The following is a 24,607-nucleotide window of genomic DNA, read 5'->3' as shown; positions in this document are numbered from 1 at the left end:
TGGTATTAGCCGTGAATTCGTCAGCCTTACGTTTATTACCTCCTTGATTTGCCGGGTTATGCTGGTGACCCTTGTCGTTGCCATTCTTCTTTCCCTTCCCTGTTTTCTCCTCATCAGATAGGGGATCCTTGGTATTGTCAGAATCAGCATACTTGACCAGAGCCCCCATCAACTGGCCCATGTCATTGCAGTCATGCTTGAGCCGCCCCAGCTTCTGCTTCAGAGGTTCAAAACGGTAATTTTTCTCCAACATTAAGACTGCCGAACCAGCATCCATCTTATCAGATGAATGTATTATCTCGTTGACCCGGCACACCCAATGGGTTGTGGACTCTCCTTCCTCTTGCTTACAGTTAGTCAAGTCCATGATTGACATAGGTTGCTAACATGTGTCTTTGAAGTTTTGAATGAACCGGGCCTTCGACTCTTCCCATGAGCCGATGGAATTGAGCGGCAACCCTTTCAACCAAGTGTGAGCTGTTCCATCCAACATCATGGTGAAGTACTTAGTCGTTGCTGCATCGCTGACCTCCAAAAGCTCCATTGCCATCTCGTAACTCTCAATCCATGCCCCAGGCTGCAAATCGGCCGTGTAGTTAGGCACTTTACGAGGCCCCTTGAAGTCTTTAGGTAAGCGCTCATTACGTATAGCCGGCACCAAGCAAGGAACGCCTCCAGTCCTTGTGGCTACTCCTGCCTCAACAGATGTTGCTGGATAAACCGGAAAAAGTTTGATGAGCCGCCTGCTCAGCCACCAATTGAACCGCCCTCTCAGCCTCTTGTCGGATCCTCTCCTGATCCGCTAAGTTAAGGGCTCCCGCCTGCACCGGCTCATGTCTGCGCGGTTGGTTGCGGCATTGAGCGTTGCTTGACATATCAGCTGAGTCCACATGCCTGCTATAGATCGGGCTCCGGCTCGGGCGAGGGGTTGAATGGATTCTATCTCAACTGTAAGAGTACGCATCCTGCTGTGCCAGAGCTGTCTGAAGAAGCTCCCTCACCCTTCGTGTTCGACTGCTGTCAGAGAATCGCCTTCCATCGGGAGAGCCGCCAAACGAGCCGACGCGGCAATGAGGTTTTCCAAAGGATTGGAGAAGTGACCCGATGGTGTTGGCGCATAATGAGGCGGAGCGGTATACATGCGAGGTGGCTCCATGGTCCGCGGCTGAATCGGTGCTCCGGGTGTCGTGATCCGATTTGCTTCCGGTGGGTTACTTGGACCGGCCCCAGGTGTATGGAAATGGTTCCTAGGATCCAGCGTCAGAGGTAGACGTGATTGAGTTTTCTGATGCCTCCTCCTCATGACATCGTTTGACGCGTTCAGATCCACCGAGAGCCAGAAAGGCTCCGCCGGAAGCTGCATGGTGAGCACGAGCGTCCAAAGCCGTCTGCTCCGCGGCCATCCTGACCTCTTCAGCTGCTAAGTTTTCCTTGGCATGTGCCATCTCTTCGTGCACCCGTGCCACCTCTGCATCATGCTGAACCATGTCCGCCGGTTCCACCATGGCAGTCAATAGGGTCGTCAGCTTATCCATGAGGTCCATTAGCACCTGAGCCGGGGGCGCGGGGGGTCTCCTGACCCGGCCGCTGCCGACCCGGTGGTCATTGCTGCCGCAGCCGTGGAGTTCTGCCCGGGCTGGGTGCCTGCCATGAAGACTCTAGCTCGATTCGGCGGCTCAAAGGGGTCCGGAATACTGCTTCCATCGGAACAGCCCCCAAGCATGCCATCTTGTAGCTGATACAACGAGTCCGTCTCGCCTGTGGATGACGTAGCGTCAGAACAGATGGCCGTCTCACCACCATCCACTGATCCTTCCGAATATTCACCTCCATGGATGCATCCCACAAAGACACATTTTACGGCGGGTCGGGCCCGGGCGGGTCTCGCGCGCTGAGCCGTCTCGATGATGTTGGTGCAGATGTCCGGCTCAGGGCCTGATTCGCCGATCCGGCCGATGAAGACATGAATCCCGCCAAAGGGGACCCGGTACCCGTACTGAATTGAGCCGCCCTCGGGGCCCCAGCCTTCGTCGTTGATGTAGAGCTTGCCGCGACGACTCTTGGTCATCCGGCCCACAACGTATCCCTTGAGCCCTTCGAAGCTACCCTTCAAGAACTCAAATCCACCGTGCGCTGGCCCCACGGTGGGCGCCAACTGTCGTGGAATTGTCACGACAGATGTCCTAGCAAAAGCAGTTAGTCGTAGGGCCATCACAACTAGGAATCTTGAAGGGGTTAATAGGGACAAGGACACGAGAGGTTTTATACTAGTTCGGCCCCTTACGATGAAGGTAAAAGCCTACGTCTACTTGTGTTGGAAATGCTTGGGTCTCGATCACCAAGAGGCTAATCCGTCGGCTTGGTTATCGATGTTTTATTTCTTGCCCTAAGCCGCCACCGGGTCGTCCCCTTATATACACGGGTTGATGCCTGGCAGCCTATAGAGTCCCGGCCGGCTCATAAAGCGTGTCCGGCTCGGTGACTTCTTTTACATGCCTTTCCTTACAAGTCTTTCCTTACATATTGCGGTTTACAATATTGGGCCTTAAGCCGCCTCTGGGCTTAGGCCTTCTATAAGCCTTAATAAACTATCGGCTTGACTGTTTTCTGGGCTTCCTTTGTGACCCATCATTGGGACTGACGCGGCCCCTCCTGGGCGGGTCATAACTGATAGCTATATCCCCAACAGTCATCGTCCCGCTTTGGCGCGCGCCCCCGTGACCCGTATATCGACCTTGCATGTTTTGCCATGCTGTCCAATATGTCTCGCAGGTCCCGTGTGTTGCCCCGGGCCTTGGTATTTTTGTTTGAGTGGCGGCGGGGTGCAGGCTGAACTTCAGGCTGAAACCCCTCTCTGGCTCGGCCACGAGGTGGCCGGTCAGCCGCATCGTACACTCGTGATGTAGGTTTCAATGCTTCCTCCTCGAGGTGAGGTAGCAACCTGCGCTTTGGGTAACTCTTGGAGGGGCGCTTGAGTTCGTATTCCTCGGCCGCAAGGACTTCGGTCCATCTGTCTGCTAGCAAGTCTTGATCAGCTTGAAGCTTTTGTTGCTTTTTCTTCAAGCTATGTGTTGTGGCCATAAGCCGGCGCTTGAAGCGCTCCTGCTCGACGGGATCCTCAGGCACGATAAATTCTTTGTCGCTGAGGCTCACCTCGTCTTCGGAGAGAGGCATGTAATTGTCCTCCTCCGATTCTCCATCTGCTGCCTGCTCTGGAGGGCTAGCTTGTTCACCCTCCCGCTCTACATCGTGCTGAAGGGGATTGTTGTTGTCTTCGGCACTATCCGAAGTGTTATTGTCTCTTGTGCCGGTATCACTACTTTTGCTATGGCAGGACTTAGAACGGCGCCGCTGACATCGGCGCTTGGGTTGCTTCTTGGAGGGGTCATCCTCCGCTGTCTCGTCGCCATTGCCTTCTTTGGGGGTGTCCACCATGTATATATCATATGATGAGATGGCAGTCCAGCGCCCTGTGGGTGGTGGTTCCTGTTCGTCTCCTGCATCGTCGTCCATACCGCCGATGTCTTCGGAGTCGAAGTCGAGCATGTCGGTTAAATCATCGACAGTGTCTACTAAGTGGGTGGTGGGTGGGCAGCGAATTTCTTCATCGTTTGCATCCCATTCTAGCCGGACATAGTTTGGCCAAGGTTCTCCTGGACCGCATCGTTACCGATGATTGAAGGGGCCATCGAGCCTTACGGTGATGGCACAGTGGAACTCTCAATGAAAGCACCAATGTCGGTGTCAAAATCGCGGATCTCGGGTAGGGGGTCCCGAACTGTGTGTCTAAGGCGGATGGTAACAAGAGGCAGGGGACACGATGTTTACCCAGGTTCGGGCCCTCTTGATGGAGGTAATACCCTACGTCCTGCTTGAGTGATCTTGATGATATGAGTATTACAAGAGTTGATCTACCACGAGATCATAGAGGCTAAACCCTAGAAGCTAGCCTATGGTCTGATTGTTGTTGTCCTACGGACTAAACCCTCCGGTTTATATAGACACCGGAGGGGGCTAGGGTTGCACAGAGTCAGTTACAAGGGAGGAGATCTACATATCCGTATTGCCAAGCTTTCTTTCCACGCCAAGGAAAGTCCCATCCGGACACGAGACAAAGTCTTCAATCTTGTATCTTCGTAGTCCAACAGTTCAGCCAAAGGATATAGTTCGGCTGTCTGGAGACCCCCTAATCCAGGACTCCCTCAGCTGCGCTGATCTGTCGTCTTTGTCCGCTGTGTGTCCAGTGTGTAAGGACAAAGGAGGGAGTACTAGAGGAGAGCAGGAGGCTTCATTACATTAGAGTTTTGAAGTGAGAAAGGAAGATCAGATAGAGGAAGGTACCACTACGTACTTGTAGCTATCAGTTATTATGAATTAAAATCCTACTATCCTAATCTGGTGTGTTAGTGTTGTCTACAGAATAGTGAATTAATCTATTAATCATGGTTTTCCTTTATATAGTAGTCAATGAGGAAGCGAAAAGCACCAACAACTAGGGGGTAAATTCCTTTTTCACGCCAGTTGGGTCAACTTCAAGCTCCAACACTACTGGTGCCGAAAATGTGATTCCATCTGAGGAGCAACCTGTTGCAGATAACCAAACAAATGATATTCCTGTTGATATACAAATTGATGAGCAACAGGTTGTGGCACCAGAAGAAGTTGCAGCAGGAGAAGGTACAATTGAAAGCACAAAATATGTAAGGGACCCCGGTATGCGCCAGCAAATTTGGGAACTCCCTCATGATGAGCAAGAAGAAGCACGCCGCTTCTATATTTTTAAGGGAGATTATCAACCATCCATGAGAGAATATCCGTATAATAAACCAGGAAAAAATCATCGTCGATTTCAATACAGTTATTTCAATTCTTTTCCTTGGCTTGAGTATTCAATGGAAACACATCGTGCGTACTGCCTACCTTGTTTTCTCTTCACAAAAAGGCCAAGTGGAAGGTGTGGCTCTGATGCATTCACAGTCAAGGGATTTAATAATTGGAAGAAGGTGAATGATGGAAACGAATGTGCTTTCTTAACTCACATGGGCAAAGATTCCAACTCCGCTCATAACTTTTCTCAGCGGTGTCATGATAATCTGAAAAATAGTTTGACTCACATCGACAAGGCAATGGTGAAAGTGTGTGCAAAAAAGGTCGCAGATGCAAGGCTAAGGTTTAAAGTTACAATTGATTGCATCAAGTAAGCAAACTTTTCTGTTTTGAGAATTCAAATATTTTATAATGTACAATAAAGCAAGTTATGACCTTTTTTCTTGTTGATTACATCAGATGGTTAACATTCCAAGCTTGTGCTTATAGAGGCCATGATGAATCTCCGGGATCAAGTAATCAGGTAATTTTCTTCATCTAGTGAGATTCTTGGATTCTTATAGCAAAGAGGTGAATGCGGTTGTTTTGGAAAATGCTCCAAGGAATGCGAAGTACACCTCCCATAAACTGCAACTAGAAATCCTCACATTACTTTCTAGTAGAGTTAAGGAAAAAAATTAGAGATGAAATTGGTACTAGCAAGTTCTGCATAATGGTAGACGAAGCACGAGATGAATCAAAGAAAGAGCAAATGGCATTGGTTCTTCGATTCCCGAGCACCGAGGGGTTCATACAGGAGCGTTTTCTTGATGTAATTCATGTCACTGACACTACTTCTTTGACTCTCAAGAAGGCAATTTGCAAAGTCCTTTCTGATAATAATTTGAATGTCCAACACATTAGAGGACAAGGCTATGACGGGGCAAGTAATATGAGAGGTGAATGGAATGGATTGAAGGCTCTGATTCTGAATGACTGCCCTTATGCATATTATGTGCATTGCATGGCTCATCAGTTACAGTTAGCGCTTGTTGCCGCGTCAAGGGAGGTACATGATGTGCATAACTTTTTCCAAAATGCAAATTTCATTATAAATGTTGTTAGAGCATTGACTAAACGTAATGATGAGTTGTTAGCAAATAAAGCTGCGAAGATTGCACGTGAAATTGAATTGGGAGAACTCGATACAGGAAAAGGGAAAAATCAGATAGGAACTTTACAAAGACCTGGTGACACTAGATGGAGTTCCCACTTCAAGTCAATTCAGAGTTTACAGAAGATGGTTGGCGCTACAGTTGAGGTCCTAAGGAGTATAGCAAATGACCGTGCAGCCTCAAAATATTCTAGAGGAGATGTCGTAGGAGCCCTAAAAATAATTATGTCATTTGATTTTGTGTTCATTTTACATCTAATTGGGAGAATCATGAAAATCACTGATGTTTTATGTCAAACACTCCAAAAGAAGTCACTAGATATTCTGAATGCATTAGATTTGGTCTCAACCACAAAGGTGCTACTTGGTAAGCTGAGAGAAGATAGTTGGGATCCCCTTCTTTAGGAGGTTCAATCTTTTTGTTTGAAGCATGAGATTGACATCCCTGATCTGAATAGCAGGTAACATATATTTTCTTGTTCATATAATATAGAATATTATTTATCATATTTACTAATATATGATGTGATCTATAGGTATGTAGATGTAACAAAGTCTCGCAACAAACATGATAACACTTCTACATTACATCACTACAAAGCAGATGTGTCCAATGTTGCCATAGATCAGCAATTGGTTGAGCTAAATGATCGTTTCGGTGTTCAAAACACAAAGCTTTTGACACTTTGTGCATCTTTGGATCCACGGCATGACTCATTTGACGTGTCTAATATATGCACATTAGTGGAAAAAATTATCCTCCTGACTTTTCTAGTCAAGAACGAGCTCATTTGGAGTCTCAACTTCCCCATTTCCAGCTTGATGTTTGCAACCATCCGAAGCTAAAGAGTTCGCCCTCACTTGCAGATTTGACTATTGGATTATTTAAAGCAGGTAAAGTTGCTACATACTCAATGGTTGAATGATTGATAGACTACTGCAGTTGTTCATAACTTTTGCTTATTTGACTGCTTGATTATTAAATACAGGTAAAGCTGCTATGTACTCAATGGTTGATAGATTACTACGATTGGTCATAACTCTTCCAGTGTCAACCGCGACAACCGAGCGAGCTTTTTCAGCTATGAAACTAGTCAAGACACGTCTTCGAAACAGAATGGGAGATGACTTTCTTCTGCATTACATGGTTGTCTATATTGGGAAGGGAATAGCTGCAAAGATCACATCTGATGAGATAATCAATTTGTTCGACACTGGTGGTCGTAGAGCTGAGTTTAAGCTAATAGATATGTAACTTCATTTTATAGGTCTATGAATATTTCTTATGCTTTGTCCTCAACATTATTATGAGACTTAATATGTCATGATATTTCTTTCATTCTAAGCATTGGTTTCTCGCCCCCCTCATGTTCAAATCCTGGCTCCGCCCCTGCTCCTGCCGGCTGCTCGTATAGAGAAAAGAAAGAAAAGAGTGGCCGGCTGGAGATAAAAGATCCCGGCTAATCAAGCCAGCTGAGAAAAGAAAGAAAAAAGTCAAAAGGCCGGCTGCTTGCACAGAGCCGGCTGGAGAAGAAATCGCAGGCCGGCAAAAAAAGAGAGAAGGAGGTCAGCTGGGACAAAGAGAAGAAAAGAAAAAATGTTTGTTTGTCCGTCCGCCTACTTCACCATTCGGACGGCTAGACGCAACCCGGCCTTCCTGCTCGCGTCAATGTCTGGCCGGCAGGAGCGCAGGCATGGCTGCCTGTCCGCCTCAACGCCTGGTCAGTCAAGCCTCGGCTCGAATCTCGGGGGCTGCACCCAGGGGGTGCACTGACGCGCCCCCGCGAAGAAGAAGACAAAGTAGTTGCCGGGAGATCCGGCCCGACTACTCAGCAGTCGGCCCAAATCTCGGGGGCTACACCCAGCGGGTGCGCTGACGCGCGCCCGCGAGGAAGAAGACAAAGTAGTCGCCGGGAGATCCGGCCCGACTATTCAGCAGTCGGCCTGAATATTGGGGGCAACACCCAGCGGGTGCACTGACACACCCCCGTGAGGAAGAAGACAAAGTAGTTGCCGGGAGATCCGGCCCGACTGCTCAGCAGTCGGCCCAAATCTCGGGGGCTACACTCAGTGGGTGCGCTGGCACGCCCCCGCGAAAGATTGCAAGAAACAAAAACAAGAGACAAAAGAAGAGTTTTGTCCGGCTGCCAGCAGCCGGCAAAAGAGAAGAGAGAAGAAAAAGGGCGTTGCAAGATGCCTCGCCGCCTGGCCGGTCGAGCCTGACCGGCCAGGACCCCTTCGAGCACCCGGAGGCTCGAAGGTTGCACCCAGCGGGTGCGCCGGTGCACTCCGTGAGCGCCGAGCCGCGTCGGCTGTCTTCGGCAAACTCCACCTCGGCTACACGAAAATCAATGTGAGCTCCTCACCCGCATATTTTTTGCACCACGCAAGAATGGATAACCCCGAGCGATGCTCGAGGGGCTATCTCCACATTTCATTACAGTTGCATCATTGTTCGCCCCGGCGCCAGCCAGAGTTGGCCCGGGGGCTGGCCGCTTGGGCTGAGACGTTTTTTCCCGCAGACGGTTTAGTAGCGTGTGCAGTACCAAAGGCCCACCTCTCAGCCAGAGACCGCGGAGCGGCTGTCCGGCTAGCAAGAGCAAAAGCCGGAGGTCACCCCACTTGAAAAATGTCTGGGAAGAGAAACGCTTCGGGGGACCCGACCGTTTCCTTTATGAGTATCTGCTTGGTTAAATCCACTCCCAGAGTCTAAGTATTGTACACTCCGCTTCGCGGCCCACTCTCAGCCACAGACCGCAGAGCGGCTGTCCGGCGAGCGAGAGCACAAGCCAAAAAGCGGAGGGAACACAAAAAAGAATAAGGGGGCTCGGATGAAACTGAGTCGGCACCCTCCGCATAAAACTTGCAATGCTAAAAGCAAACATTTGATATATCTGCGTGGACTAACTTCGTCTTTTTGCATGATCATTTCCATGGGGAACCCCCCTCCTCGCTCGGAGGCTCTGAGACTACATTAACACCTACCAAGGAACCTCCGCCCAACTTTGCCAAGTTGCCCAGAGGCTTGGGGGCTACTGTCGGAGTTATTGGCGACGGGTACCCCGAGGACGGCAAGACAATAATTCAAGACATCAGGGCTAGCAAAGCCCCTCAGTCTGGCTTCCCGGCCGCTCCTGCCGGCTCCTCGTCCGACTGCCCTGCCCGGGCGGCTGCCGACTGCAGACTACGCTGACCAGCCGGCTGTCGACTGTGCCAACCAGCCGGCTGCCGACTGTGCCAACCAGCCGGCTGCCACCTGCAGCCTGACAAGACACCAACGAGACGTTTGTACATAAGCACTGTTCACATGTCACCCCAGCCATCATGTATAGTGTCACTTGTCCCCTGGCACTATTTAAGAAGTGACCCAGGGGACAAGCTTGACATCCACCATGCCATGCCCATGCCTACCTAGTTTACTCTCTAAGCTAGCTACACACTATAAAAGGGGCACACATCCATCCATCCACTCCCTCACGCCACATTCATTTGTCCACAAGGCCACTCACGGCCACAAGCCATGGCCATACTTGGCCACTAGAGCCGGCCATACGCATGCATATATGAGATCAGATGCCCTTGGCACTGATCTCAGATACAGCTCCAGGAGCACTTCGTACTGCCCATATATATACTCAAACATGTAGGAGTAGGGATATTATCTCTTTGGAGAGTCCCGAACCTGGGTAAACTAGCGCGTGCTACTCGCATACCCGTCCCTGGATATTCTGACAGCAGTCTTGCCCTCATACGAAGCCACCTTGTGGAATTTGTCGTCTTGCACCCTCCCCCCCATGAGAATACCACGATAGCAGTTCCTTACCTCCCCTCGTAGTTGAGGGAAAAACCTTGGTTCTTTCATCTTTCAAGTTCCTCATAGTGATCAACAGATATAAATCCCAAGTGACTCAAAGAATAGAGCTATTCTCCCCGGCAGCGGTGCCAGAAAATAGTCTTGATAACTCACAAGTATAGGGGATCACAATAGTTTTCGAGGGTAGAGTATTCAACCCAAATTTATTGATTCGACACAAGGGGAGCCAAAAAATATTCTCAAGTATTAACAGTTGAGTTGTCAAGTAAAACGCACCTGAAAGACTTAATATATGTAGCAAAGTATTTAGTAGCAAAGTAATATGGAAGTAGCGGTAATGGTGGCAATAGTAATAGTAGTAGTTTTTGCAGTGATTATAACAGTGGCAACGGAAAAGTAACTAAGCAAAGATCAATATGTGAAAAGCTCGTAGGCAATGGATCAGTGATGGATAATTATGTCAGATGTGATTCCTCATGCAACAGTTATAACATAGGGTGACATAGAACTAGCTCCAGTTCATCAATGTAATATAGGCAAGTATTCCGAATATAGTCATACGTGCTTATGGAAAAAAACTTGCATGACATCTTTTGTCCTACCCTCCCGTGGCAGCAGGTCCTATTGGAAACTAAGGGATATTAAGGCCTCCTTTTAATAGAGTACCGGACCAAAGCATTAACACTTAGTGAATACATGAACTCCTCAAACTATGGTATCACCAGGAGTGGTCCCGATTATTGTCACTTCGGGGTTACGGGATCATAACACATAGTAGGTGACTATTGACTTGCAAAATAGGATCAAGAACTCACATATATTCACGAAAACATAATAGGTTCAGATCTGAAATCATGGCACTCGGGCCCTAGTGACAAGCATTAAGCATAGCAAAGTCATAGCAACATCAATCTCAGAACATAATAGATACTAGGGATCAAAACCTAACAAAACTAACTCGATTACATGATAAATCTCATCCAACCCATCACCGTCCAGCAAGCCTATGATGGAATTACTCACACTCGGCGTACATACTGATGTATGCGATCCGATGAGTGTTGAGACTCGCGGCGGTTATCATTATTTTCTCACCTTCATAGATGATTTGAGTAGATATGGGTATATCTACTTAATGAAACACAAGTCTGAAACATTTGAAAAGTTCAAAGAATTTCAGAGTGAAGTGGAGGATCATCGTAACAACAAAATAAAGTTTCTATGATCTGATCGCGGAGACAAAATATTGGAGTTACGAATTTGGCCTTCAGTTGAAACAATGTCGAATAGTTTCGCAACTCATGCCACTTCAAACACCACAACGTAATGGTGTGTCTGAACATCGTAACCATACTTTATTAGATATGGTGCGATCTATGATGTCTCTTACTGATTTACCACTATAATTTTGGGGTTATGCATTAGAGATAGTTGCATTCACATTAAGTAGGGCACCGTCTAAAAATCCGTTGAGATGACACCGTATGAACTGTGGTTTAGCAAGAAAGCTAAGTTGTCGTTTCTTAAAGTTTGGGGTTGCGGTGCTTATGTGAAAAAAGTTTCAGCCTGATAAGCTCAAACCCAAATCGGAGAAGTGTGTCTTCATAGGATACCCAAAAGAAACTGTTGGGTACACCTTCTATCACAGATCCGAAGGCAAGATCTTTGTTCCTAAGAGTGGATCCTTTCTAGAGAAGGAGTTTCTCTCGAAAGAAGTGAGTGGGAGGAAAGTAGAACTTGATGAGGTAATTGTACCTTCTCCTAAATTGGAAAGTAGTTCATCACAGAAATCAGTTCCAGTGATGCCTACACCAATTAGTGAGGAAGTTAATGATGATGATCATGAAACTTCAGATCAAGTTACTATCAAACCTCATAGGTCAACCAGAGTACATTCCGCACAAGAGTGGTATAGTAATCCTGCTCTGGAAGTCATGTTACTAGACCATGACGAACCTACTAACTATGAGGAAGCGATAATGAGCCCAGATTCCGTGAAATGGATTAAGGCCATGAAATCTAAGATGGGATCCCGATACGTCTCCAACGTATCTATAATTTTTGATTGTTCCGTGCTATTATATTATCAACCTTGGATGTTTTATATGCATTTATATGCTATTTTATATGATTTTTGGGACTAACCTATTAACCTAGAGCCCAGTTTCTGTTTTTCCTTGTTTTTTAGTATCGCAGAACAGGAAAACGAAACAGAGTCCAATTGACCTGAAATTTCACGGAGATTATTTTTGGACCAAAAGAAGCCCACGGAGTACCAGAGATGAGCCAGAAGATTCCCGAGGCCACCACGAGGGTGGGGGCGCGCCCTACCCCCTGGGCACACCCCCCTACCTCGTGGCCACCTCGGGGAACCCCCTGACTTGTTCCCGACTCCAACACCTCTTATATAACCCCTAACTTCCAGAAAGAAACCTAGATCGGGAGTTCCGCCGCCAGAAGCCTCCGTAGCCACCAAAAACCAATCTAGACCCGTTCCGGCACCCTACCGAAGGGGGGATCCCTCTCCGGTGGCCATCTTCATCATCCCGGAGCTCTCCATGATGAGGAGGGAGTAGTTCACCCTCGGGGTTGCGGGTATGTACCAGTAGCTATGTGTTTGATCTCTCTCTCTGTTCTTGATATCGCACGATCTTGATGTATCGCGAGCTTTGCTATTATAGTTGGATCTTATGATGTTTCTCCCCCTCTACTCTCTTTTAATGGATTGATGTTTCCCTTTGAAATTATCTTATCAGATTAAGTCTTTAAGGATTTGAGAACACTTGATGTATGTCTTGCATGCGCTTATCTATGGTGACAATGGGATATCACGTGATCCACTTGATGTATGTTTTGGTGATCAACTTGCGAGTTTCGTGACCTCGTGAACTTATGCATTGGTGTTGGCACACGTTTTCATCTTGACTCTCTAGTGGAAACTTTGGGGCACTCTTTGAAGTTCTTTGTGTTGGTTGAATAGATGAATCTGAGATTGTGTGATGCATATCGTATAATCATACCCACGAATACTTGAGATGACATTGGAGTATCTAGGTGACATTAGGGTTTTGGTTGATTTGTATCTTAAGGTGTTATTCTAGTATGAACTTTGGGATAGATTGAACGGAAAGAATAGCTTCGTGTTATTTTACTATGGACTCTTGAATAGATCGACTAGAAAGGATAACTTTGAGGTGGTTTCGTACCCTATACACTAGTAGAAAAAGGGTCAAACGTGAAGCACATTAGTGCCGGTTTGAATTTGAGCCGGCACTAATTGTACCATTAGTGCCGGTTCGAACGGCTATGCATTAATGCCGGTTCGTGTTGAACCTTTAGTACCGGTTCGTGCCATGAACCGGTACTAAAGGGGTGATGGCAGGCTAGCGTCAGGCCGGGGCCCCACGATCACCTTTAGTACCAGTTCATGTCACAAACCGGTACTAAAGGGCTAACCTTTAGTACCGGTTTGTGCCACGAACCGGTACTAAAGGGGTCTGACCTATAGTACCGGTTTGTGACACAAACCGGCACTATAGGGCAATTTTCAAACTCTAACCCCCCCCCCCCCCGTGTGTCGCCATTTCAGTTCTGGAAAAATCAAAAGAAAATGATAAAAACTTCAAAAAATAAAATCCTCCGAGAGGTAGTTATATTACTACATCTACTAGTTAGGAAAATTTGAAAACTTAAATTTGGACATGTTTTGCAAAAAGTGTAGGGAAAATGTAAAACGGCTATAACTTTTGCATACGATGTCGGAAAAAACGTATAATATATCAAAAAATTCAGCACGAAAATCCGCATCCGATGGAGACCGCCTACGGCCTGTTTGGATTTTTTTAGAATCCTCAAATTCCAAAAGGAAAAAAAGATATGGTCAAATTTCAGTTTTTTTAAAAAAAATTGGTTAAATCTGGTCAAACTACTTATTCAAGAAGTATTAATGTTACTACATAATTATTCAAGAATATTAGTGTTACTAAATAATTATTTCAATTTTTTGAATTTTGGTCAAATCTGGTCAAACTATGGTCAAACTATGGTCAAACTTATTCAAGAAATATTAGCGTTACTAAATAATTACTGTTTTTTTAGAATAATAGTTTCAAACTCAAACGGTGAAATGTGTGACTTCATGCTCAAGCTAAACTCCTGAGGGTTAATAGGATTAACATCTTACTATTGTCAGGAAAACAACAAGTGCAGACTTGGGAACGAAGGAGAATAGAACCCGAAAGTTAAGCATGCTCGGGCTGGAGTAGTGAGAGGGATGGGTGACCGGTCGGGAAGTTAGATGATTTGGAATGAGAGTGATCCACACTTGAGCAGTTAAGAGAGGTGATTAGAGACTAAATCATCAAATAATTCAGAAAAATTAAAAATCGAAAAAAAAATCAAAATTTTTTTCCAAAATTTTCAAAAAAAATTCAAAAAAAACCTTTAGTACCGGTTGGTAACACCAACCGGTACTAAAGGTCCCCCATACCAGGGCGTGAGCTCACGCCACGTGGTGGCACTTTAGCGCCGGTTCGTGCCGAACCGGTACTAAAGGGGGGGCCTTTAGTGCCCACACTTTAGTGCCGGTTCCATAACCAGCACTAAAGGCCCATACAAACCGGTTTTAAAGCTCCGTTTTCTACTAGTGATAATAATCTCTTCGTTTGTTCTCCGCTATTAGTGACTTTGGAGTGACTCTTTGTTGCATGTTGAGGGATAGTTATATGATCCAATTATGTTATTATTGTTGAGAAAACTTGCACTAGTGAAAGTATGAGCCCTAGGCCTTGTTTCCTAGCATTGCAATACCGTTTACGCTCACTTTACCACTAGCAACCTTGTTGTTTTTATATTTTCAGATTACAAAAACCTTTATCTACCATCTATATTGCACTTGTATCACCATATCTTCGCCGAACTAGTGCACCTATACAATTTACCATTGTATTGGGTGTGTTGGGGACACAGGAGACTCTTTGTTATTTGGTTGCAGGGTTGTTTGAGAGAGACCATCTTCATCCTATGCCTCCCACGGATTGATAAACCTTAGGTCATCCACTTGAGGGAAATTTGCTACTGTCATACAAACCTTTGCACTTGGAGTCCCAACAACGTCTACAAGAAGAAGGTTGTGTAGTAGACATCAAGCTCTTTTCTGGCGCCGTTGCCGGAGAGGGTTAGCGCTTGAAGGTATATCTTTAGATCTTGCAATTGAATCTTTTTGTTTCTTGTTTTATCACTAGTTTAGTCTATAAAAGAAAACAACAACAAAAAATGGAATTGAGGGTACCTCATATGCTTCATCTTTTTAATGTCTTTTGTGAAAATAAGGATTCCGATAATTGTGCCAAAGTGTTAGAAGAAGAATGCATTAGAATGTTTGGCACTAAATCTTTGTATGATGAGCATGATTGCAATGTTGTTAGTATGAATTCTTTGAATATCCATGATGCTAATTATATGCAAATCCACAAGCATGGGGATGCTATGTTTGATGAACATGATATTTTTTGTCCCCCAAGTTTTGATGTACAAATTTATTTTGATGATAGCATGCCTCCTATTTATGATGATTATATTGATGAAAGTGGGTTTGGAAGAGTGTCAACTTTAGGAAGTAATGATCCCACTATTTTGGAGGGTGTTGAATCTTATTGTGATAATTATGAAAGTGGATTTGGAAAGGTCATGACTTTAGTTAATGTTAATCCCACTATTTTGGAAGAGTGTCAACTTTGCATACATGTGGATCGTGTTAAGAATACGTTTTCTGATAGCTATATTGTTGAATTTTCTTACGATCCTACATGTAATTATTATGAGGGAGGAACATATGCTTGTAGGAATTGCAATAATATCAAGTTTCCTCTCTATGTGTTGAAAATCTTGAAGATTTGCTAGTTTTACCTTCCTATGAAAGTTGATTATTGTTCCCATAAGTCGTTTGCCCACAAAATCCCTATGCATAGGAAGTGGGTTAGGCTTAAATGTGCTAGTTATATTCTTCATGATGCTCTCTTTATGTTTCAATTCCTATCTTTTATGTGAGCATCATTGTCATGATGATGCCTAGCTAGGGGTGTTAAACGATAGCGCTTGTTGGGAGTCAACCCAATTTTTATTTTTGTTCCTTGATTTTTGTTCCTATTTAGTAATAAATAATACATATAGCATCTGTTTAGATGTGGTTTTATGTTCTAATTAGTGTTTGTGCCAAGTAGAACCTTTGGGAAGACTTGGGTGAAGTCTTTGTGATCTTGCTGTAAAAAATAGAAACTTTAGCGCTCACGAGATTAGCTACCCTTTTTTACTGGAGAGTGCTATTAAGTTGATTATTTTTGCAGATGATTAATAGACAAATTACGCAGGTCCACCAATTTATTTAAGAATTTTTGGGGTGACAGAAGTATTAGAAACCTACATATTACTACAGACTTTTCTGTTTTTGACAGATTCTGTTTTCTATGTGTTGTTTGCTTATTTTGATGAATCATTGAGTAATATCGGAGGATATGAACCATAGAGAAGTTGGAATATAGTAGATATTGTACGAATATGAATTTAGAATGAGTTCACAACAGTACCAAAAGTGGTAATTTATTTTCTTATACTAACGGAGCTTACGAGTTTTCTGTTGAGTTTTGTGTTGTGAAGTTTTCAAGTTTTGGGTAAACATTCGATGGACTATGGAATAAGGAGTGGCAAGAGCCTAAGCTTGGGGATTCCCAAGGCACCCCAAGGTAACATTCAAGGACAACGAAGAGCCTAATCTTGGGGATGCCCCGGATGGCATCCCCTCTTTCGTCTTCATTCATCGGTAACTTTACTTGGAGCTATATTTTTATTCACCACATGATATGTGTTTTGCTTGGAGCGTCATTTTATTTTCTTTTACTTTAGTTGCTGTTTGGATAAAATACCAAGATCTGAAATTCTTAAATGTTAGATAGTCTTCACATAGTTGCATAATTATTTGACTACTCATTGATCTTCACTTATATCTTCCGGAGTAGTTTGTCATTTGCTCTAGTGCTTCACTTATATCCTTTTAGAGCACAGCGGTGGTTTTATTTTGAAGAAATAGATGAACTATCATGCTTCACTTATATTATTTTGGGAGTCTTCAGAACAGCATGGTAAGTTGCTTTGGTTATGAATTTAGTCCTAATATGATGGGCATCCAAGAGGGGTATAATAAAAACTTTCATATAGGGTGCATTGAATACTATGAGAAGTTTGACACTTGATAATTGTTTTGAGATATAAAGATGGTGATATTAGAGTCGTGCTAGTTGAGTAGTTGTGAATTTGAGAAATACTTGTGTTGAGGTTTGCAAGTCCCGTAGCATGCACGTATGGTAACCATTGTGTGACAAATTTGTAGCATGAGGTGTTTCTTTGATTTTCTTCCTTATGAGTGGCGGTCGGGGATGAGCGATGGTCTTTTCCTACCAATCTATCCCCCCAGGAGCATGCGCGTAATGCTTGGTTTTTGATGACTTGTAGATTTTTGCAATAAGTATGTGAGTTCTTTATGACTAATGTTGAGTCCATGGATTATACGCACTCTCACCTATCCATCATTGCTAGCCTCTTTGGTACCGTGCATTGCCCTTTCTCACCTTGAGAATTGGTGCAAACTTCACCGGTGCATCCAACCCCCGTGATATGATACGCTCTATCACACATAAACCTCCTTATATGTTCCTCAAAACAGCCACCATACCTACCTATTATGGCATTTCCATATCCATTCCGAGATATATTGCCATGCAACTTTCCACCGTTCCATTCATCATGACACACACCATCATTGTCATATTGCCTTGCATGATCATGTAGTTGACATCGTATTTGTGGCAAAGCCACAATGCATAATTTCATACATGTCACTCTTGATTCATTGCCCATCCCGGTACACCACCGGAGGCATTCATATAGGCTCATACTTTGTTCTAGTATCGACTTGTAATCTTTGAGTTGTAAATAAATAGAAGTGTGATGATCATCATTAATAGAGCACTGTCCTTGAAAAAAAGAGAAAAAAAGAAAGGCCAAATAAAAAATAAAGGCCAAATAAAAAAAGGAAAGGCCAAATAAAAAAAGAAAAAAAGGGGCCAAATAAAAAAGGAAAAAAATAAAATAAGAAGGGGAAATGCTACTATCCTTTTTCCACACTTGTGCTTGAAAGTAGCACCATGATCTTTATGATAGAGAGTCTCTTGTTTTGTCACTTCCATATACTAGTGGGAATATTTCATTATAGAACTTGGCTTGTATATTCCAACAATGGGCTTCCTCAAATGCCTAGGTCTTCGTGAGCAAGCAAGTTGGATGTACACCCACTTAGTTTCTTTTGTTGAGCTTTCATACATTTATAGCTCTAGTACATCCGTTGCATGGCAATCCCTACTCCTCACATTTACATCAATTGATGGACATCTCCATAGCCCGTTGATTAGCCACGTCAATGTGAGACTTTCTCCTTTTTTGTCTTCTCCACACAACCCCCATCATTATATTCTATTCCACCCATAGTGTTATGTCCATGGCTCACGCTCATGTATTGCATGAAAGTTGAAAAAAGTTTGAGATTACTAAAGTATGAAACAATTGTTTGGCTTGTCATCGGGCTTGTGCATGATGAGAGCATTTTTGTGTGACAAAGATGAAGCATAGCCAAACTATATGATTTTGTAGGGATGAGCTTTCTTTGGCTATGTTATTTCGAGAAGACATAATTGCTTAGTTAGTATGCTTGAAGTATTTTTATTTTTATGTCAATATTAAACTTTTATCTTGAATCTTATGGATCTGAATATTCTTGCCACAATAAAGAATATTACATTGATAAATATGTTAGGTAGCATTCCACATCAAAAATTATGTTTTTATCATTTACCTACTCGAGGACGAGCAGGAATTAAGCTTGGGGATGCTCGATACGTCTCCAATGTATCTATAATTTTTTATTGTTCCATGCTATTATATTATCAACCTTGGATGTTTTATATGCATTTATATGCTACTTTATATGATTTTTGGGACTAACCTATTAACCTAGAGCCCAGTGCCAGTTTCTGCTTTTTTCTTGTTTTTGAGTATCGTAGAAAAGGAAAACCAAACGGAGTCCAATCGACCTGAAATTTCACGGAGATCATTTTTGGACCAGAAGAAGCCCACGGAGTACTAGAGATGGGCCAGAAGAGTCCCGAGGCCACCACGAGGGTGGGGGCGCGCCCTACCCTCCTGGGCGCGCCCCCTACCTCGTGGCCGCCTCGGGGACCCCCTGACTTGTTCCCGACTCCAACACCTCTTATATAACCCCAAACTTCCAAAAAGAAACCTAGATCGGGAGTTCCGCCGCCAGAAGCATCCGTAGCCACCGAAAACCAGTCTAGACCCGTTTCGGCACCCTGCCAGAGGGGGGAATCCCTCTCCGGTGGCCATCTTCATCATCCCGACGATCTCCATGACAAGGAGGGAGTAGTTCACCCTCGGGGTTGAGGGTATGTACCAGTAGCTATGTGTTTGATCTCTCTCTCTCGTGTTCTTGATATCGCACGATCTTGATGTATCGCGAGCTTTGCTATTATAGTTGGATCTAATGATGTTTCTCCCCCTCTACTCTCTTGTAATGGATTGAGTTTTCCCTTTGAAATTATCTTATCGGATTGAGTCTTTAAGGATTTGATAACACTTGATGTATGTCTTGCATGTGCTTATCTGTGGTGACAATGGGATATCACGTGATCCACTTGATGTATGTTTTGGTGATCAACTTGCGAGTTCCGTGACCTCGTGAACTGATGCATAGGGGTTGGCACACGTTTTCGTCTTGACTCTCTGGTAGAAACTTCGGGGCACTCTTTGAAGTTCTTTGTGTTGGTTGAATACATGAATCTGAGATTGTGTGATGCATATCGTATAATCATACCAATGGATACTTGAGGTGACATTGGAGTATCTAGGTGACATTAGGGTTTTGGTTGATTTGTGTCTTAAGGTGTTATTCTAGTATGAACTCTAGGATAGATTGAATGGAAAGAATAGCTTCGTGTTATTTTACTACGGACTCTTGAATAGATCGATCAGAAATGATAACTTTGAGGTGGTTTCGTACCCTACAATAATCTCTTTGTTTGTTCTCCGCTATTAGTGACTTTGGAGTGACTCTTTGTTGCATGTTGAGGGATAGTTATATGATCCAATTATGTTATTATTGTTGAGAGAACTTGCACTAGTGAAAGTATGAACCCTCGGCCTTGTTTCCTAGCATTGCAATACCGTTTACGCTCACTTTTACCACTTGCTACCTTGCTGTTTTCATATTTTCAGATTACAAAAACTTTATCTACCATCTATATTGCACTTGTATCACCATCTCTTCGCCGAACTAGTGCACCTATACAATTTACCATTGTATTGGCTGTGTTGGGGACACAAGAGACTCTTTGTTATTTGGTTGCAGGGTTGTTTGAGAGAGACCATCTTCATCCTATGCCTCCCACAGATTGATAAACCTTAGGTCATCCACTTGAGGGAAATTTGCTACTGTCCTACAAACCTCTGCACTTGGAGGCCCAACAACGTCTACAAGAAGAAGGTTGTGTAGTAGACATCAGATCCATGTATGAGAACAAAGTATGGACTTTGATTGACTTGCCCAATGATTGGTGAGAAATTTAGAATAAATGGATCTTCAAGAGGAAGAAGGACATTGATAGTAGTGTTACTATCTACAAAGCTCGAATTGTCGAAAAAGGTTTTCGACAAGTTCAAGATGTTGACTACGATGAGATTTGCTCACTCATATCGATGCTTAAAAGTCTGTCCAAATCATGTTAGCAGTTGCCGCATTTTATGAAATCTGGCAAATGGATATCAAAATTACATTCCTTAATGGATTTATTAAAGAAGAGTTGTATATCAAAATCATGCATAGCAGAAGTGGCATCATCAATAACATGCGACATATCAGAATCAATAGCAGGTGTAGGTGTCACAAGTTTACTCAAAACAGAAGGCGAATCAAGTGCAGAGCTAGATGGCAGATCTTTACCTCCCCTCGTAGTTGAGGGAAAAATCTTGGTTCTTTCATCTTTCAAGTTCCTCATAGTGATCAACAGATATAACTCCCAAGTGACTCAAAGAACAGAGCTATGCTCCTCGGCAACGGCGCCAGAAAATAGTCTTGATAACCCACAAGTATAGGGGATCGCAACAGTTTTCGAGGGTAGAGTATTCAACCCAAATTTATTGATTCGACACAAGGGGGGCCAAAGAATATTCTCAGGTATTAACAGTTGAGTTGTCAAGTCAACCGCACTTGAAAGACTTAATATCTACAGCAAAGTATTTAGTAGCAAAGTAATATGGAAGTAGCGGTAACGGTGGCAATAGTAACAGTAGTAGTTTTTGTAGTGATTGTAACAGTGGCAACGGAAAAGTAACTAAGCAAAGATCAATATGTGAAAAGCTCGTAGGCAATGGATCAATGATGGATAATTATGTCGGATGTGATTCCTCATGCAATAGTTATAACATAGGGTGACATAGAACTAGCTCCAGTTCATCAATGTAATGTAGGCATGTATTCCGAATATAGTCATACGTGCTTATGGAAAAGAACTTGCATGACATCTTTTGTCCTACCCTCCCGTGGCAGCGGGTTCCTATTGGAAACTAAGGGATATTAAGGCCTCCTTTTAATAGAGTACCAGACCAAAGCATTCCACATCAAAAAAATTGTTTTTATCATTTACCTACTCGAGGATGAGTAGGAATTAAGCTTGGAGATGCTTGATATGTCTCCAACATATCTATAATTTTTTATTGTTCCATGCTATTATATTATCTGTTTTGGATGTTTAATGGGCTTTATTAAACACTTTCATATTATTTTGGGGATTAACCTACTAACCCAAGGCCCAGTGTAAATTGCTGTTTTTTTGCCTATTTCGGTGTTTCACAGAAAAGGAATATCAAACGCAATCCAAACAGAAAAAACTGTCACATCCCTAGTTCTGGTATGACCTAGAATAGCTAGTCATGTGTGCATCATGTCTAAATTTCTGAAACTTGAATTGAGGATTGTTGAAACCTCAGAAATCTGATTAAAAGAAGGGCAAGCACCCTTTAAATTGCATTCTGTGAATCCAAAATGCCCTAAAAATAGTTTTGTGAATTTTGGCAAGAGTTATATATCAAACCAAAATTCTGGAACATTTTTAAGGAATTATTTGGTCTCTAAATTTAAATCAATAATCTATTTGAATTTGGGGATATATTCATAATATATAATGAATATATTTTCAAATGCTTTGAAATGTTTTATGTACTTTTGGAATAGTCCAGAGAGGTAACATAAAATATCTCAGAATGTTTTGGCACTGTTTGAAATTATTTTGAATTTGAAAACAGTGGCAAAATAAAATGAAAAGGGAAACAAAACAGAAAAACAGAAACAAAAGAAAAACGAAAGGCCACCGGGCCTCTTACCCGCACCCACCTGGCGGCCCACCTACCTGGTCCAGCCCACCTACCCCCACTGCGCCGTCTTCCTCCTGCCAGTAGGAGCAGGTGCGTGTCGATGCACGCGCAGCTACGGCCACCTCCTGCTTCGCTCTGGAGGCCTATCCTTCTCCCTGATCCCGCTCTTGGAGATGCCCTGGAGCCCCTCTGTCCTCCTCCTACTTCACTGGTTCCCCACCTCCTCTGCTCCCTCGCTCGCGTCGGAATGCAGCCGCCGACCGCCACTGCCATTCGCATAGCCAACACCTCCCCCTTGACTGCTTGACGCATCCGGAAGAACCGCCATGACGCCTCGTCCTCGATGAGCCAAGCGACCAGGGACGCGCTACATCGCCGCCACCATCGTCGTCTTCACCTCCGGCCGCCCGAGATCGCCGTCGTCGTTCCGTCCGCACCAACGCATCCCCGACCTCGCTCTCGCGCCCGTCGACTTCACTATGAGCACCTCTTCATTCTCCTCCTCTTCCAATCATCGATTGCGCCCCCTAGCCGCTGTTCCCGCCATGGCCGAAGCTTCTCGCTGCCGCGTTTGTCGCCGCCATCACTAGAGCTTGCGCTCGATGTTTCTGAGTGCGTCGGCGTGCTCCCCGTGCTCTGTAGCTGTTGCCTAGCCGCTTAGCTCGCCCGTTTGTAGGCCGCAGCCCTATGCCCGAACAGAGCCGTGCTCCAGCCGCCACCTTGCTCGACGCCGGCGCCATTTCCGGCCACCCCAGCAACTCCCACCACCACCAACGGATGCGCGCTGCCCCCAGCTAGACGTAGGTCCAAACAGCGCTCAATTCCGTGGACTACAGCGCAAACCCGACGCGTCTCCGCCGCTCGGTTTGGTCATCGCCGGCCCAACTCCGGTGAGGTGACGTGGCGTCATTAGCCTGAGGCTAATTACCGCGTTAACCTCACCCTGTGTCACTAATAGACCGGCCCCACCATGCTAATTAACCACGGGGTAAACCCCTGTTAGGTTTTAACCTAACCACAGTGGCCCACGCGTCAGCCTTGACCGTGCTGACATGGCCGTTGACTGGGCCCACAAGTCAGCGACCCTAGCTAGCACCGTGACACTGACCAGTGGGACCCACTGGTCAGGTTTGACCTGGACCAGCCCCTATGACCTGCTGATGTCATGCTTACACATTGCTGATGCAGTAAAGGAATTTCTGGATTAAATCTAATTCAGGAAATTCCAGAAAATAACCAAAACTTCAAAAATTCATAGTAAATCAACCGTAACTCCAAATGAAATAGATTATATATGAAAAATTATCAGAAAAATTCAAGGAATCCATATGTACCATTTTCATGCATGTTTGAGCAAATTAACCTCACTGTTTAGGATGAAACATGATTAGGGCAAATTTCATAATAGGTTTGGAGTTGGAATTTGATATAGTTTTGAATTCCACTTCAATTAAAATGACTTTCTGTTGCATTAGCCCAAAACACATTCATATTGCCATGTCATAGCATGCATCATATTGTTGCATATCGCCATGTGTTGATTGTGTTCTTTCTCAGTTGCCAGTGTTTGTCCCCCCTCAGTAGACATTGATCCAGCGGTGAATTCGATGACACCGATGAAGAGCTATTCTATCTTAAGAAGTGCCAGGCAAGCAAAAACCCCTTGTTCATTCCGATACAATCCCACTCTCTCGCTCCTGCTCTCTTTTACTGCATTAGGACAACACCATTTCAACTGTTACATGCTGCGATAGCTAAACCCCTTTCCTCTGCATGACCTGTCATTGCCACAGTAAATAGATGAAACCCACTAGCATGGGTAGGAATTGTTTGAGCCCTGATGTGCCTACTCATTCATGCTTGTTGTCATTCCTGCTACTGCTTAGAGTTGAGTCAGGTCTGATTCATCGGGAATGAATTGGAACGTGGTGAACATGTCCTACCGTTGAGAGCTAAGTGTGTGAACACGGTTTGGTAAAGGTAGTGGTGAGAGGCCATGTAGGAGTACATGGTGGGTTGTCTCATTGCAGCCGTCCTCAGGAACTGAGTCCTGTGTTTGTGATCCATGAACAGTTACTACCACACATTGGGTTCCGGTAACTCGGCCCCTCTCGGCTTATTAATCAACTCGATCTCTGTCCAGGAGTTGCAACTAGTTTCTGGTGTTTGTAGGTAGTGTTAGTAGTCTACCAAGTGGCACCCGGTACAGGTGGGCTTGGGACAGACTAGGGACAGTGGCACGGTGTACCAAGTGGCACCCAGATGGTGGGCTTGGGAACCCTGCACACATCGTTTGGGGCCGTGAGCGACACCCCGGCCGG

General features: G+C 44.5%; 1 pseudogene; it reads left to right on the top strand.

The window, feature by feature from the left end:
- The first annotated feature begins 5,578 nt into the window (after positions 1–5,578).
- Positions 5,579–7,235, top strand: LOC147963968 (uncharacterized; annotated as a pseudogene).
- The last annotated feature ends 17,372 nt before the right edge of the window (positions 7,236–24,607 follow it).

Source organism: Triticum urartu, chromosome 6A (genome assembly GCF_056163025.1).
Source record: "Triticum urartu cultivar PI428250 chromosome 6A, HENAU_Tu73, whole genome shotgun sequence".
Taxonomy (NCBI): domain Eukaryota; kingdom Viridiplantae; phylum Streptophyta; class Magnoliopsida; order Poales; family Poaceae; genus Triticum; species Triticum urartu.
The sequence above is the reverse complement of the archived record's forward strand: the minus strand, read 5'-3'. Positions and strand labels throughout refer to the sequence as shown.